This window comes from Neopsephotus bourkii, unplaced genomic scaffold (genome assembly GCF_033783945.1).
Source record: "Neopsephotus bourkii isolate Nb327-2 ecotype Australia unplaced genomic scaffold, CSIRO-AGI_Nbou_v1 NB_1765, whole genome shotgun sequence".
Lineage (NCBI taxonomy): Eukaryota > Metazoa > Chordata > Aves > Psittaciformes > Psittacidae > Neopsephotus > Neopsephotus bourkii.
In genome coordinates, this window is record NW_026902239.1 from 9,594,411 (window position 1) to 9,612,920 (window position 18,510).

At 42.3% G+C, this 18,510-nt stretch overlaps 1 long non-coding RNA gene across 1 annotated transcript; it reads left to right on the plus strand.

Annotated features, from left to right (window-relative positions):
• Positions 1–1,668: 1,668 nt before the first annotated feature.
• On the plus strand, positions 1,669–6,898 carry LOC133225605 (uncharacterized). Its single transcript, XR_009729205.1, has 3 exons — positions 1,669–2,634; positions 2,790–2,896; positions 6,838–6,898. It is a non-coding gene; the product is annotated as an uncharacterized LOC133225605 (long non-coding RNA).
• Positions 6,899–18,510: the final 11,612 nt, after the last annotated feature.

The window sequence follows — 18,510 nt, forward strand, 5'->3', positions numbered from 1 at the left end:
CTTGCCAAGCAAGATAAAATCCTTGCTTTACTAATATTCTACCTTTAACAGAATTTTATCCCAAATTTTCTTTACCAGATGGGAGTGTATCTTTACTAACATCCTGGGGCTCCTAAGTTGTTCCTGGGGTGGTCCTCACCGCTGAAGTCATAAGAATTTGTCTCCTTTGTCCTGCCTGTTGGTGATAAAATATATCTCATACTTGTTTTAATCCTGCTCAACTCAAATCCTTGGGGTTGTTTACCTAAATGTTTATAAATCCAAGGAGTTACTTATCCATGAAAAACAGTTTCCTGAACACAGAGTCTTTCCTACACTGATCCAATTGGCCCTGAGGAATTAGCCTTCTACATACATAATACTACCTAGTGTGACAATAACAAACCCAGTAATTTTCTGGTAATATTCGTGATCCTCCTCTTTTTGGCAAATTGAAATATTGTGTCTTATTAGCAATTAAAATAAATTGAACAGAGCAGTGCAAAGGTTAAATTATGACCATATAAACACTGATTAGCATTCCTTAAACTGTGTAAATCCTTAAAGCCTGAAAGGATAATCTTCACAAATTACACTTACATTCATGAACCTAGAATCAAGCATCTCAAATAAAATTAGCTTTTCGAAGGGCCTGGTCTAAAGCACAGTGAAATCTGTATGAATCAACTGTATCCCAAAGACTAACAGTAAATTTCCTCACTGCCAGAGTTAGGCTTCCTACTGAGGAAACAGTATAAATGACAAGAGTAGATAAAAGCATTTTATTTATATAGGAAAACAAATATATTTGCAAATACATGCTTGTCGGCAAGCTCATTCTTCTACAGTAACAAAGCCATATACAAGCTACTTCAGATAGTGGCTATTTAATTTGAGTCTATATGCATCATAAATCTTAAAAGAAGAAGAAATAAACTGAGAGACACCATTTTCTCACAGAAGAAAAGATGATGAAGGGATTTTTTAATCTACAAGGTTGTGAATGACAAAACTACATTATTTAACTTCTCAAAGAACTTCAGAAAAAAAACCAGCACCATGAAAAAAAATGGATGTTCATGCTGTAGACAATACAAGCGGCTCCTGCCATTTATCACAATGAAAATGGTTGAAGATGTTTCGGGACAAGATGTTTTCAGCAAAGAATCTCAAAACAGCATTTTACTTTCTCTCCACTGTATATAAACCAGAATTTAAATGGTAGCAAAGAGAAAAAGAAGACTCATAAGGAAACTTCTTGTCCTTAGAAGCACTTTTTTACTCAGGGAGAATTTTTGCTGTGAAAGAGGCAAGACAAATGCTGTCAGGCAAGTGGAGCTCGTCAAATGATTTTCTCCCAAATATTTCTTCCTGCATTTTTATTCAGTCTTTTCTACGCTGAATGTCTATTGACCAGGATTTCATCACTGTAAAGCTGTTCCCCTGTACTTTCCATATGATTTTGATGGCTAGAGCGCTGTACCAGACATAGACCATCTATTGCAGGGCACAAGCCTCATGAACAAACCCCACTGGACACAGCCTGATGCTCAGCCTTTGACAGCACTGCTTTTCAGGAGCAGTACATCACCCTCCATAAGGCTCATCACAGTGTTCAAAGAAGGGCATGGAGGTTACACCACAGGTCCTACAGTGATGTGCCAAACCAAACCAAATTTGGCAGTGCTAACTTTCAAATATTAGGAAGCGGTACCACCTCCACAGAGGGTAGGAACAGGGACTTTGAGCTGAGACACGCTTTGCAGGACAGGCCCTTAGTGATGTCCTCCCTGTGCCTATCCTGCCAGGTTTGATGGCAGCACTTGGCTGGCTGGAAAAGTCACTCCATGTCACAGACCTGCAGCTAACTCCCAGAAAGCCACACCATGACACTAGCCAGGCTTAATCCCCTGCTGCACACACACAAGGTCTGCTGCTTCCCAAGTCTTGAGATGGCAGCCCAGGCCCTAAAGGCTGCACCGTGGAGGGCAAAGAATAAACATCCCGGCACCGCAGGCTGCCGCTGGGCACCCTGCATTCCCATGAGAAACTTGCAAAGTCGGATAAACTGCGTCACAGCAGCCTGCAAACCAGAGGCCTGGGTGGTTTAAAAATACTGCCTGACACATATTTCCCAGGCCATATATAGTTCACACATCTCACGGTAGCAGGAAGGAGCTGCAAAGACACACAGTGACACAGAGAAGGAAAAAAGCAACGGGAGACACAACTGCCAGCATGCAACAAAGCCAGGTTAAAAATAGCTGGGGCTGCAACAGCTCCCTTCTGGTGGGGGGGTACAGGGCCGCTGGCTCTCCCTGCCCTCACTGGCCCCTCTCCCTGCTGCCTATTTTATGCCAGGAGGAAAGGGTCAGAAGGAAGCCTTTGGTTCCTGTAGGCAGGAAGAGGGAAAATGACAGCCCTGCCTACTTTGACACTGAGCAGGCTTACCCAGGCTTGCACAGACACCCGGCTGGACCGGAGCTGCGGGAACCCCTTCCTGAGGGGTGGGATGGGGGCACAGGAAGAGCACAGCCTTGGATGGCCTTGCTCACAGCCCCCAGCAGCCACAGGCATCACTTCAAGCGATGTGATGCCACAATGCCCAGAGATGTGCTATCATACTGCACAGAAGGGAATGCAGCCTGCACTTTGGTAAGGGTTTTGTAACAAGTCTCATCTTCCTCCCCACACCCTGTGTGTGTTGAGTCCTCACACGGAGGCAAAGCCGAGCTGTCCAACCCTCCTCTAGTAAAATAAGGAAAAAGCAAAAATCACTTGTTTTGCCCATCACCTCTTCCCTCCTATAGTCATTGCATAAGGAAAGCAGCAACACGCCAAAAGGAGAGATGTGAACATCTTCGCCGTCACCTTCTCCTAGCCTGATACCTTGCAGGGAAAACACAAATATGAACATGTGTGCCCACAGGTGAGCCTGGCCTCCTGAAATCTCCTTGCCTGTAGGGATTTCCAGCAACCAGGTGAGCACTGCCTGGCCTGTGGCTTGTGTGGGGAAAAAAAGAGGTGTTGATATGTCTCCAAAGGCCACGCGATTCACTGTGGGTTAAAACATGACAAGTTTTAATTTGTTCCTCAGTATGTTGGGATCTTTTTATTTTATTCTTAGTCCTTGCATCTTGCAGACCTGGCTGCCCAGCTGCAGACAACTTCTGTCAGCTCCTAGATGCTGACACGAGGCACCAAGAGGGGTCTAAGCCAAAAGCCCAGATTCCAAACATCCCTGAACTCTGGAGAAGTTCAAATCCAGAGCACAAATCTTCAGTGAGAAGAGGAAAGCTGTAACATGATCCTAGCCCTGAGCAATAGAGGTAACACTCCAGTGTGGTCTGAAGGTGACTTCCAGAATATGTGGTGTGGAGCAGAGTGAAGGAGAGCGAAAAGCACAAAGGCATTTTTCATGTTAACAGGGTGTTTGCTGTCTGTGCGAGGGTGGGGAAGGCTGCTGACAGAGTAAAGGGGGTTAAGAGAGGTGACTGAACTCTGAATGGAACAAGGAGTGATATCAAAGAGCCCTGTAGGCTGTCAGAGAGGTGTCAAAAGTCGGGAAGGAGCAGAAAGACCAAGAATGCTAGCTTTCAGTGAGAAGTCCATCAGAGCACATCTGCATATCTGAGACTTTAAGACTGACAGCTACATTCAGGCTCACACACATCCCTGCCATGCCCTCTGCCTGGCTTTCACATGGCTAAAAATTCTTCTAATGCCTCAGCTCCAGTTCGGTTTGTAGGGGAAGGATGCCTCCAGCTAGAAGGGCAGCGCTGGGCATTGGCTGAACCATGCATGCGACAGCGAGCAGCACAGGACCCTGTGCATGCTGCCAGCAGCACTCACACAGCATGTCCAGCTAGACAGGCAGTGTGGTCTTTTCCCTATGGAGCACGAGAAACTGAATGCTGCTCCTCTAGCCCTCCATCAGCTTGCATCCCAGGCTTGAAGGAATTAAAGCCAGACACTAACTTGCCTTATCTAACTATCCAGCTGTCAAGGTTGCACAAGCAGAGATGGCTTCATATCAGAATATGGACTGATTCCTGTTCCCAGAAAGGCTCCTTGGATGGCTCACAGGGAGGCAGCAAACAGCCTGACTGGGTTTGCCTGATGCCATATTAATATGATGGGTGTGGGTAGACATACCAGCTTGAATTTAGAGAGTACCAAGCTGCAGCAACAGGGAACCACCCCCATCAGATTACACAGGGTTAACGTTTAAGGTCAGAGTGGTGCACATCTTAAGGTGATAGCAGTTCAGGCCATGCTTGCAGGAAGATAGGATGACAAACCCAAGTGTGACCATGCACAAGGTGTGCTTGCAAGAATGACCATGTGTGTGCCTCATTCCTCTCTCATGAGCCAGAGGAACAGAATCCTGGAGATATCTAACCTCTCTTCAGCCAGCTGCCAGTGACTGGTTAGATGGCTTCTGTGGCGTGCCATGACACCAGCTACGAAGAATAAAGGATAGCTTCCTGGCTCTCACTTCCTCAGTTAATGAATACCACCACTAATTAACTGACAGTAACGTGGAGTTATTCTTGGCTGAAGGTGGATCTTACTGAGGTCTTTCTGCTTGCGGGTTATGTAACTTAATACCCTGTGAGGCAGTTTGGGGTACAGTGTGAGAAAACCACTTGGAAAATGCCAAAGCAATAATCCAAGTCAGGATTTCCCCAGTAAGGTAATATGTTCCATACTTGCTGTGCCTTTGAGAAATTAAGAATTGAAGTTGCAGTGGCTCCAATGGGATGTTGTAAAGATTTCCAAATGGGTTGATGGAAACAGAGGACTACTGTGCTTAAGAGGTGGGTCCCTCTTCAGAGCAAAAGAAGATCAAGGCATTTATTTTTTTTCTTAAAGCAAACCTAAAGACAAAAATCCCACCCTGTGTAAAGTCACTCGGCTACCAAAGGGAAGGCACGCGGCTTCAGGCAGGCAGGCAGCTCTCCCTTTGCAGCAGCGGGGTCACACCATCCAGCCCACGTTAGGACTGGAGCTGTACTCTGAGTGAACTCTACCAAATTAGCTGTACATGATGCTGCATTCCCTCCTTTCTTGGAGGATCAAAGTGCCTGGATCCAGTCCCAGCTTTCTGCAGATAAGCAGGTCACAGGACTAGTTTGCACCTCTGTGCTGCTTGTAATACACTGTGTTAGAGATTCCTCTGGATTTCCTAGTTTGTGCCCATATACACTGGATACTTCTGGTCAATTTTTTTTCTTATTAGTGACCTAGGATACTTCTACAGACTCTTCCTTAACACCAGTACAGACTCTGGTAGTGTTACCTCTGATTATAAACTGCTACTGCTATTCATGCCCAAACACTCTTTATAATTCCCTTGTTTTGTATGAAAAGCTTATTCTATCCTTCAAAAGCCTTCTTCCACTAGCACAGCAGCATGAGGGCAGGAACAACAGCTCAGCAGCCTGATGCATTAAACCTTTTCTGAACGATGGTGGGAGAAAGACAAGGCTATCTGGTTTGGTAAGCCATGAGGCATCCCTAATGCCTAGGCAAAATGCATATGAAGAACAAGGGGTTGATGACAGCAATAATTGGAAATGCATTTCACATGTAGAAAAGTGTTAATTAGTTGTTTATCTGCAGGCACACTGTGGGCTTCACAATGGCACACGCAAGTTACAGCCATTAATTACTAGCAGGGTCTGAGAGACTGTCTCCGTAATTAAAATTTGTTATCAAGCAGCAGCAATGAGTGATATGAAAGACAACAGCAGAACATCTACCTCTATATTCTTCCTTAAAAAGATAACATGGGTTTGTGTCATAGGACTGAGTGATAAATTGACTATAATTTTAATCGTTGCTGATGTTTAAGCAAGAGATACATTTGTAAAATGAAAATGACAGCTTTAGAGCGAGTCATATTTTACCTATGAAGTTCATCTGTCAGTAGAAGCAGACACATGTTGAAACTATGCAAGAATTTATGTTAAATTTGGCAAGTAGTTTTAGATGAAAAAATAGAGATAAAACTGAGAAAAAAAAATCAAGCTGTTTTATTTAATTTTGGAATGACCTAATGCTCCTACTTTAGTTTAAAAATGCAAACAAATCCCTGATTTGTCCAGAGTACTCTGCTGATTTGAAGATAAATATATTTTCCCATTATCATACCCAGTTATAGCAGCAATGAATAGCACATGCTCCCGGTGTCTGTCCTCTCTGGAACATAAAAAAGTTTAAGCAGTGAATGAGGAAGAAATTTAAATAGAAGAATCCTATTAGTAAAATAAATTATGTGGCAATGCTTTGGATGAAAGACTTAAATGTTTTAGTTCATTTGTAAAAAATACATTGGGTATAATAACAGAATAGCACCGAATTAAACTTGCACAACTCCAGTGGGACTGGAAGCATCCTGAAGATTTTGGCTTGGAATCCTTATTTACAACATTTTCTTTAAACTGATACTGGAGCAGTGAACGCCATTCCCAAAATAAGAGTGCTCTTCATAATTATTTTCACAGGCTATTTTTGAGAAGGTTGATGAATTTTAAATGATTTCCAATGAGCCTACTTTAAAAGTTACACATTTGTCTTTGCTTGTTGTTAACAAAAATATTTGTTATTTAAAATTACTCATAACCTCCTTTCCAGAATATTTTTTTTGGCCAGGAAATTGTCTAAGACAAGCTGTATTTCCCAGTCTGTATCTGAGCTGTGTTCATCACTGACCGTGACTGTTGCATTTTCTGTGCTCTGCTGGGGTGGCTGAAAAACACCTGCAAACAAGGATTTGGAAGCACTGTTTCCAACTGTTCACTGAAACTCACATTTCCATGTTTTTCAGGTCATGAAATATCTATTTTTTTTCAGGAATATTATAGCCAAGTAGCCAACAGAAAGGTTTAATGAGATGTTTCTGTGCAGAAAACAGGAAAAAAAAATGAGCAGAATAAAGTCCAAACCAATACAAAAAAACTGTATTTGGTACAATACACCCTCCATCTCACAGCTTCATCCAGAAGTGAAGAAAACATTTCCCTGTGTCTAAGGACTCCCTGAAGAGGAATGGGCTTTCAGCAGGGAGGACGCACAGCGCTGTGCAAGCACTTCGCAGCAAGGAAATATGGGATCTCATGGCAGCCCTTATTGTAGAAGGTCTTCCTTTTAAATATGCGGCAAGTCACAAATTCAAAGAAAAGAATTGCATGAAAAGGAGCTGTAACTTTATATCTAAATGTGTAATTCAATTATAAATTTTATATCTTGGCCATCGGCCACAATAAATGTCCGATCAATCTGTGTAAAAGAAGAGATCATATTTCAAAAATGAGAAGTTAAAATCCAAGACCAGCCCTTAATTACCAGCCAATGACCACAAGAAACCCTCACAAAACCCCAAATTCAATTACCCAAAATATTATTGCTTGACAGTACTTTAGCCTTCTAGTTTGGACACTAAAACATTCCTGATGAGGAATGGGGAAGGGTGAGACAAACATTTTTTCCTGTGCCAACAAGATTTTCTTAAGTGGAACAATTTTTTCCTGTCAGAATAGCTTCTATCTAAACCACTTACCTTATAACACAGCTGCTAGAAGCAAAGTTACGAGGGAACGGGAAATTGCAAAAAAATGGGGAAAAACCTTGGGAAAGAAAATGAAAGAAAAGAAACTGAAAATAAAAGAAATTCAGGGGGAAAAGAAAAACAAAATTGAAAACTGAAAAAAAAATCCAGAAAATATTAGATCATGCAAAATAACTTTTCTGCACATCCTTATAATTTTTTTCCTTTCTATACCAGAATGTACACAAGAGGAAGTCAAATAACAGCAATGAATAACTGACAACCCAGTGTAAAAAAAATATCCCAAATCCCTGTGAAATCAGGGATTTTTGAGAGGATTTATAGTTGCCCCTTAGAATAACAAAAAAAAAAAAAAAAAAAAAATGCTTACCATTAGTAGATTTGCAGTCCACACCAGAGAAGTTACACAATGTTGGGCCATGAAGTGAGGCTAAGGAAAACGTCATTCCTAAATTAGCAGAGCTGAACTTAAGTCAGAAAGTAGAAGACTTCCCTTTCTACCAGTTAATTCAGACAGCCAGTCCTCTCCAGCTCGACAGCCATCTGCACCTCTTTAAGTTGTCATATTTGGTTTGATTGAAATGTTCACATAGTAAAAAAAAAGATTAGAAGTTCAAAACTTTCAAACAGCCAGAATGCTACTGACATGCTTTGTAAAAATCAAACCTATCTACCAAAAAATGAGCAGCTAAACAAAGAAGCCAATATAGAGACATTTTACTGGGGTCCGTTTTATTGTGAATTGTGAATTGCACAGTAACTAGTTTACAAAGCTCAGCCAACTGTGTTATCCAAGACAATTATAAATATCACCCCAACATTTTTTTAACGTGACTCTTTTGTAGCATTATTTGGAATGACCCTCCAAACAGCCAAAAAGTGGTGAATACTTTTCACATTGAATCATCGCTGAAGCATTGCTGTCATCTTCCAATTGTCACGACACCAACCTGTCAAGTGACCTGCAATGGAACACTTTTGCACAGAAGTTTATCAGGGTGCTTTGCATTGGCATATTGCAACTACCAGCAGTCTTGAAATGCCTTCTTGAGCCTTCAAATGCATGCTGTGCCACTTTCACACTCAGAGAGCTGACAGGGATCTTGCTGCTCTACTTATGAAAACATTCACTAATACTGCTCTTAGCAAAACAATAAAAAACAAAATACATATTCTCACAGAGCAGAAACACAACTGTACCTAGGAACGCATATATAATATCTGCCAATGTACTTGGTTAAAAGCCTAACACACTTCACAAAAAAGCTTGTCTTCTATTTAAGCACGTCCACACAACATGTAAATTGGTTGTAAATTTGCACTGAAATATAAAATATGCTCAAGACTAAGTGTCAGAATCAAGTTGATGCTTGTTGGATTTGAGTTTGTTTTGGTTTTTTGTGTTTTTTTTTGGGGGGGGAGAAGTTGGTGTCTGCATATTTGTCTTACCTAAAGAACCTTAGTTTAAAAGGCAGGTAAGTTAAAATGAGTACTTTTCTGCACAGCAGGAATTCAGGTTGATATTACCATATTAGAGTCAGGTTGATAATTACCACATTAGATTTCCCATATGAAAAATACAGGATACGAAAAGCAGCAGTTCCTCAGAAGACAATTTGCAATACTGAAAAATCCTTGGGAATCTCGATGGTGCGTGGCTGCAGGTCTTGGCTTTAAAAAATTTTGAGGATTTATGATCCATTCGCAAAGAAACAGTAAAATTGTGGGTATAAAGAAGCACTTTGTAAAAATCCTTGCATAAATTTTTACCTATAAGTAAAAAATATGGAGTCAGCAAAGTAAAAGCGGAAGTGTTAACATCTCTAGTTCTCATTCTTTTACTTTTGCAGCTAAACAACTACACATCAGAACTACACATCTTCTTAAAGGTGGCACCAAGGAATGATATTTTGTCACTTAGATGATAAAGGCAGGTTGTGGAGTTTCCATCCTTGGGGACAATCAAAAGCTATGTAGACATGGTTCTGGGCAACCTGCCTTAGCTGACCCTAAGGGTTGGACCAAACGGGCTCCAGAGGTCCCTTCCAACCTCAACCATTCCATGATTCTGTGAACTTCATTAACAAGAATGATGTGTGATGTTGCAAGAATGTGTCTACTAACCATACTACTGAATACTGTGGATGTGCTGTACAACAGAAAGTATATTTAACAAGAAAAAATAAAGATAATTTTCAGAGTTTAAATAATATTCAGTTATTAAATTCTGACTTCCTAAAACATGTCTTTCAGCTGATGCCTTAATGCATTTTTAATGCTGTAAGATTAAAGAAAATTTTCTCTTGCCTGAGTTCTCTAAGTCTTTATTTGATGGTGAGCAGGCAAAACAGTGGGGATAGCTTACAGCTGTAAATACTGCATTTCATTAATGGTTTGTCATGGCATGCATGATGAGTTTACATGATTTTACAGGTAACATTTAACAAAATTGCCATTGCCCATTCCTACTCCACACTGTGCTTTGTATAAGAAAGAACTCCACAACACAAATATAAACCCATATTCACAAAGTCTGTACCTGAACCACTAGCGGGGCCTTTCTTTTTCTCCACTCAGAGGCATCTTGGCCAGGGATTATGTATAAGATCACAAATCACAGCATTTGTTTTCCAGTGCATGCCATTTCTTACACTTTCTCAGGAATGCTCATCCGCAGTTGGCTCCTCCATTCCCATTCTATTCTTTGTAGTGGCAGATGGCCTAAAACAGGGAGCAGTAGTGGGACTTTGAATACACTGTAATTTTTCAGAAATCTACTGTGCGCTGTATATACTCCATCTCTCTGTTTCTCCCTTACCATTTTCCTAACCAGGATGAACTCTCCACCAGCCCCAAGTGGCTCCCCAAAGCTTGCATGCAACTGCAGCTACTTCACATAAGTAGTTCAGGAAGATTGCAGTAATTCCCGGATGTTAAACTGTGCCTAAAAGAAAAGGATTTGCTGCTACAAATTTGAGTTGTAACAAAGGTTAGTTCTAGGTTAAGAAATATCGGGTAGTTGTAAACAAAAGATTAGCTTGCCCTACCTCTTGGAAGCTATAATATTTTTTCCATCTCTCCCTTCACAGTGCCCCATAGTTTGGCAAAAGCTTATCTCCTACAGTCTGCATGTGGAAGAGTTTTGCTTATCTATCATGTTCATTATTATGTGGTTAGACAGTAGCCACCACCCGCTCTTAACTATGATGTGAAATGAGGAATGCGTGAAGATTTACTGCTTACTGTCTAAAGGCAGCTTGGAAGTACATCTCTGCAGGAATAAACTTGCTTTTCAACTTAAAAAGTACAGCATGCACCTTGCTTCAGAATACCAAGGAAAATCAACATAGCAGGAAATCCCCATGTTGACACACTCAGGTTGGTGCCACCATTCTGACCTAATGAGGAAAGGAAATGACTTACAAGTAAGACCTACATGCCGGAATCAGCAGCTTCCATGAAGCAGCAAGGGGTGTTCAAGGCTTGGGCTCAACTCTCGTGGTGGCAGTCACATCTATAGCACCTTCTCAGCCCCCCAGCTTGTTAGAAATAATAGAAATAGAGATCAAATTAGGAAGAAAAAGTTTACAATGGAAGTCAAGAAAGGCTGGTTTCTCTTTTTCGGCTGAACTGCTGATGACAAGACTGTTTTATTCCCCCAGGGGTTTCCATTGATCCCCCAGTACTGCTCTTACTAGGCAAAAGATCACACACTGTCACTCGTCTTTGTAGATCTCTCATGCTTTGCCTTCTACAATTGTTCCACAGTGGAAAACATCACTTGCCACTTTCTGAATACTGCCATCCATTGCCACAAAACACACTGCTCATAAATCCAGGAGGTCTTGTGGGACAACAGACAAAAGCTGCAAGTGGGCAGCATTTCACACAGCCAATTTTGGGAAAGTGGTGAGAAGGAGCCACCTTGGACATGCCTTCAAGTGGTGGGGTGCAGGTATTCCCTCCAGCTATTTTTGGGCTGTGGGGAGGAAAGCCATCTACACACCTCAGCCTCACCACAGGTTTCTGAGGTACTGCCCATGGGGCTGGAGGACCAGGCCCCCACTGACTAATGCTGTGCCTGTAGCAAGCCATTGCTGAGCCCTGTGGGAATGCTAGTGCCTGCCTCAGGCAGGGCAGGATGGCAGAGACTCAGTGAAACCCCATGGCGACGATCACACACCAAACTGAGGTGGCTGGCAGAGGAAGGTAGTCTTGCACGTTTTCCCTGTGGCCCCATGTCTTCCACAGGCTGGTTCAGAGGTAAGCACTAATTTAAGGAGTGATATCAGGGACTCTGAAAACCCTCACATTTTCAGCTGTCAAAGCTCAGAAGAATTTTACCTCAATGTCTCCTTCCAGCAACACCGTCTCAGCAGCACAGTGCCCCAAGACACAGTATCTGCCCAAATGCTGCTGAGGGCAGGGTCCCCCCTAGGCCGCCCCACCTCCTCACAGCTACATCAAAGGGCTCTCCCTAGAACTTCTTCATGAGTTTTCTTTAGAGTCTGCCTATTGGCATTAAATTGTATATGCAGTTTTTATTTTTTTTAAACAAACAAAGCCTGCAAGTCTGACAAGCAAGGGCAGGGATGCGATTAGGCAAACATCCTATACAGACGGTTCCTCTTTCTGTCTGTCAGCTTGTAAGTGCTTTCTCTTCTGGAACTATACAGTACTAACTGAGCCGGAAACAGCTATTTAAAAGTGATTATAGTGTGACATTTTTGTTTGACCTAGCATCAAGCCATGTGCAGCTTAAATGTCAGCAAAGCTATTTACTACAGGGACGGACAGGCCCTAGCATGCTTAAGTCTACCCAGCATCTTAAAACTGCTTGCTGTCTCCACTCGGTGCACATGAATGACACTGAAGCCAAGATGTAAAGTACAGCACTCTGTAAGCTGTGATGATTGACCAATATGCTGGGTGGCACAATGCATTCTGCAAGAGGCTCACAGGGAGGAAGACAAAATAATGGATAATTAAAGTCAATCTCAGGTTAGAAAGCAGAGACCCGTGCAAAAGGTTCCCATGGATTAGCAAGAGCATGCCAATAGGTGGTGTGTTTTGTCCAGGGATGTCTGAAGAGCTCAAGTATTTGGACAAAAAAATAGCAAGCAGATTTATTGTATTTATTTTCATTAGTGCAGGAGCTGTGTAGGTCACACAAGGGAGGAAGGAGCACAGCCCCCAGCTGTGGCTGTGGATCCTGCCTTGAGCAGTCTCTTTGCAGCCCCTGGAGCAGAGCCCTGTGGCCTCAGGGCTGCAGCTCCTGTACGGGCTGGCAGAGCACAAATCAGGCCGCCCAGCTGCAGCTGCCACGCAGGGTGACAGAGGGGAAGGGGGCTTCACAGCTGTGTCACCAGCCAGAAAAATAATAGTTGAGCAGTGGGGGAGCGTAAGGCTGATGCAGCTCATTACGTGCACCTCCCCCTGAGTGAGAGCCAAAGGGAATGGAGCCGCCTCAGATCCTGCAAGGACGCACAAGCACATACAGCTATAAAGTGATATACAGTTATATAGCACCGTGAGCTCTCTCTGGAAGGCACTGAACTGATTTGCAATGGAGGGAGATAAGCATACTTATAGGTTCTTAATGGGACCAGCGGTGTATATTTGGACAGCGTTCCAGCCTGACCTTCTTCTCAGAGCCTAAAATAACAAACAAATCAGTGTGCCTTTATTTTGAGAAAACACTGCTCACAGTAATAAAGGTGGGTGGGGGCACTCAAAAAGAAGCAGAGCTGTGATAAAACTTTAATTTTGTTCTTCCTTGCATGTCAGAAAAAAAAAGCAAACAAAAACGTTCTAATTCAGAGACTCTTTCAGGGTTTGTTTTTCTTTACATTGTTACATGCCCAATCACATCTGATTTTGGAAGCTAAGCAGGGTCTGACTTGGCTGGCATCGCGGAGACTGCTGAAAATGCAGTAGACTGAGTGCTTGCTATACGAAGGCACAGTGCCTAAAAGCATGGCTGGAGGGGAATAAAAAGAATATTCACTGCTTTTCTGTATTTTAAAATGCTGCTTTTCTTCACATATAGCAACTGAAATAACACTGTGACCAAAAATAGCATCATGAATTTTAAATGAGCATTTCTCCAAATAATAATAAAAAAAGACTGCTTGAGAATACTGGTTAATACTTCCCAAAGTATTAACAGCAAAACCCTTTAAGCAAACTGATCATCAGGTCATTAGAGATAGGAAATAAAATCTTTATTTTCTGTCTGCTTGCAATTTACTTTACTAAGTGTTGACAGTGGCAGGGGACTGTTAAAATCTCTTCAAAACTCATTTAAGTTCAGTAAGTGAAAACAGTATAAAATTTTTAATAGAAAAGATACGAGGTAGCCAAATGACTTTTTTTTTAATGTGGGGTTTACTGTTGTTCTTGGTGGTTTTAGGGTCAAAGGGCTTAACTATATCGTCAAAAAGTTCCTTCCTTCTTGTTTTACCTTAGAAAATTCCAGAAGACGAAGACTGATCTGTTATGATTTTGCTTGGAGTCTTCCAAGCAAGGGTTAAAATTTTAACAAAAGTTTTCTTAATTAAAAACGTTCATTAGTCATTCAAGTTAAAATAAATATTGTTCTTAAAAAATAACAACTACAACTCCCTTCCTCTCTTGCTTTCTTATCAAATGTCTTCAGTGGGTACTTTTCAGATCCTGAGTGGGTCTTGTTGTCCAGGGTCATTTCTTTGTCTTTCCCACACCCCCCCCCAATGCTAAAAAGGCAAAACTGACAGTAAATATGTTATGAAGAAGATAAACACCAAGCACACCTTTGAGTATCTTTCTTCCACCTCTAAACCAGAAATAAATATGATATGTGAGAGCAAGGCGAGTGCCATATCACGTAATCCTTTCCCAGGTAGTGCCTAAGATGCCCTCATTCAGTTTTGCAGCCCTTCTTTGTTGTATCAAAATGTGAGGAGTTTCTAAATCCTGATTTGGATGCATCTCCCAGCAGCAGAGAGAAACCAACAATTACTGAAGCAAAACAAGTTGGTTTTGGTTTAACAGGTTTTTACTTCTAAGCTAGGCTTGTGGTTTCATTTAAAGTTTGAATGCTTCCATTCTCTGAGAAGCCCAGTGGCTTTTCAATAACAGAAGATCAAATGATGTTAATCGGGCACTGTGACCTAATCCTCTAATTCATCTGCCTTTTTACATTAGAAATGTTCTGCTCATGTAAGATTGATTTGCTCTTAAATTGACTTTTTTTCCTTTTTTAAATGTTGCATTCTAAAGTTCTACTCCTGGCTCCGCAGATCTCTTACACGAACAAGGGAAGACAGCTTTTTCTTCATTTTGTAGGTTTAGGTATGCTAATCCTATGGGCTTTGATAGAACACCTCTTGTTAACAATACAAAGCTCAAGATGTTATGCAACAGCAGCGAGAAGAACATTTTTCTTTTTGGTAGTCATCCCACAGGTTACCTACCCTGAAAAGGGCTCCTCTGGTCAGATATTGCCGACTATTGGAAAGCTACCATAAGTGTACTTTCTCCTTATCCTTTGATACAACTTCCACTAATGTTCAGACACATTTCACCAAAGACTGAAATGATCTCCTCATTTCCTTTTTGTTTACCTTTTCTGATGCAGTGGCTCTGGTGCACTGCGGGGCTGCTGAACCACAGCTGGGAAAGGGCAGATGGAGCAGTACTCCTCCCTCCACATTGCACATCTCCGGGTACATCACAGATTACAGCTGCACCTGATGTGCGGGATCACAGGAGAGAAAACAGCCCACTGGGCTGCTCTGCAGATGACTGACAGCTTATGTACTAAGACTGCTTCATGCTGACATCCAGACAGGGGCAGCTGGGTGACCCCAAACAGCCTCTCAGATTCAGCAGTTTTTCTGACACTGTAACACCAGAATTGCTACTGAGCAGTACAAGTACCAACAGACAGACTATTACCACTGGTTGTGTCCACCAGCCTTCACAGCAGCAACCCTTAACAATGGCCATGCAAGGGGAGCCCAGACAGTTTACAGGCCACATGCATTTAACTGTTTAGTTCCCATGCACAAGCTTGGAACTGAAACTCTACAAAGCCTGTTGACAGCCATCACTCCTACAGTGACACACAGGTGTCCACATTCCTGCAGACAAACCCAAAGGCTGGACCCTCCTGAAACACTATGGTCAAATGAGTGTTAAAGGCCAGCACAAATTAAGTGTTGTTCTATTACCCCTAGGCTGGATTTGGCAAATATTTTGCTCTTATGAAACCACACCTGGAGTCCTGTGTTCAGCTCTGAAGCCCCCAACATAAGAAAGACATGGACCTGTTGGAGCAAGTCCTAAAGAGGGCCATCAAAGATGATCAGAGGGCTGGAGCACTAATCTTGTGAAGACAGGCTGAGAGATTTGGGGTTGTTCAGCCTGAAGATAAAGCAGTTTTCTAGTATTTGAAGGGGGCCTGTAAGAAATCTGGAGAGGGACTTTTACAAGGGCATGTAGGGATAGAACATGGGGTAATGACTTGAAACTGAAAGAGGGCAGATTAGAGATTAGGTATAAAGAAGGAATTCTTTAACGTGAGGGTGGTGACACAAAGAGGTTGCCAACAGAAGGTGTGGCTGCCCCATCCCTGTTGATGTTCAAGGCCAGGTTGGATGGGGCAACCTGCTCTAGTGGAAGGTATCCCTGCACATGGCAGAGAGGTTGGAACTAGCTTTAAGGTCCTTTCCAACCCAAACTATTCAATGATTCTGTGAATATTTACAGATAATAACAAGCCCATAGTTAATACTATAAATGTTAACCTGCTTCCTATGACCTTTCCTGCTTGAGCTGCAGGGAAAGTGTCAGGAGACAACCTCCAGCCCTTGGCATAAACATCAGTGTGTTGTGCCTCTCTCATGTGCTTGGACAGCCTTTGTAGGGCTGCATGGAGCTTCCTGGGCACTGGGACACACAGTCCAGCATCTGCACAGTGGGTGGCAGACAGTAGAGAGGCACAGAGCTCACACATGCCTGTCACTCCAGTTGTTTGCTTGTTTGATCTTCTCTGTACCACTGCTGAGGATTCTTGCAACAGATTTTCACTAGGTACCTCTACACCATTACTAATACCACAGGTAAAGGAAGGTATAATACAGTCTGGAGAACTAAAATGATCTTACAGTGTCTGACAGGTGCTTTTCAATCTTTTTCTCTCAAGGAGGCCTTCAGGGCTGTTGTTGCTGCCTCTTGGGTCTGTGATACAAAACCATTTTGCTATATCCAGGGAACTACACCACCTTTTTATTTTTTCCCCCTTCCTCCCTCCATCTCCCCTCCCTGACAGATAGTAACAAATGAACCCAATCAATTAATTACTTTTCGTGGAGATATTTTGCCTACATGAGGTTCGCAGTGTCCATATTGGCAGAACACAGAAGTTTTCAAAATCACATGTGTTACTGCTGGCATTGCATAATAAAAACCACAAGCTGATTAAGATCCACCTCATGAGGCCTCATGGCCTCTCCCCAGTCATCTGGAATTTGCAGAGACGATTTTCATATTACCGTGCCAAGTGTGTAAAGCATTCCCCTGTCCCCAGCGGTATTGCTTAAACAAACGGAAGGGTAATCTAAGCCTGGCATTGGGCAGCAGCTAACGTGGTCGAAGCAGAAATTTGTGGACAGAGAGCGCCACCTCCAGTTACCAAATAATAATTACTCTGTGGTAACCAGCTAGAGGTATTTCTCCTTTGGAATCGCCATCTGTTCGGGCAAAAGATGGAGGAAAAAAAAAACCCTCTCAGAATTATGAAAGATTGAGAATTAAGTCTTAACACTATCTTAATATCCTGTAGGGACACCATGCAAATCCTTGCTGAAGTTTCGGAATTAAATAAAAAAGCTGCTTAAAATTGCAAGGAGTTGAGCGTCCTGAATTTGTTTCTGTTTTCAGGCTACTTAGTCAAGAATAAAACCACATTAGAACTTAACAAAGCTAAAATTTGTACTATATCATGGTCCTCCACCCTACAGAAAGTCTATGCATCTAATGTGTCGTGGTTTAAACCCAGCCAGACAGCTTGTGCACTCACTCCCAGTGAGTGGTGCCGTCTGGAAGCAGTCGAGGCCCGTGTCCCCCCACTGGGGGCTCTCCCCCCCTTCCCCGCTCCCAGAGGCATGGGGAGGAGAATCGAAAGAATGCAACTCCCACGGGCTGAGATAAGAGCAGTCCAGCAATCAATGTACAATACAAATCACCACCGCTGCCGCTGATGACAACAATGATAAGAGAAAATAACAAGGAAAAAGAATACAATACCACCCGCTGAAAAACGAGTCCGACCCAGAAGACCCCCTGTCCTTCCAGGTCACTCCCAGTTACCTCCTGGGTATGACGTGCTGTGGTATGGAACACCTCTTTGGTCAGCTTGGGTCAGGTGTTCTGTCTCTGCTTCCTCCTGGCTTCCTCTCCTCCCTGGCAGAGCATGAGGCTCACAAAGTCCTTGGACAAACCAAAACATCATTGTTATCAGCTCCTGTGGTACTGGGTAGAAAACTAGTGTAAATAAGCAGAAGAATCATATACATGCAGAAGAATCATATACATACAAATACTACAAAATTTACAAACCCCCCACTACATAAATATTACAAAAATACATTTAAATGCACAAATACTAGTATTACAATTATTGTCAGTATGACAAAATTTACATACAGTCAAAAGTTGCATAAATACAAATACCAAATAATTACAGTGGTTGGATTATTTACATGTGTATTTCATACATATTTTATCCCACAAAAGTGGTACATATGTTTGTGTACACTTTTAAAGAAATCTGTGATGAAAAAAACAAACCAAGACATGTACAGCTGATACCTGAGAAATTATTCTCCACTACGATGCTACACATGATGTTGTTACCATCCTGCTACCCAGCAGTTTTCTGTTCTTCTGAACACCATGGGAAACCTCAGGTATCA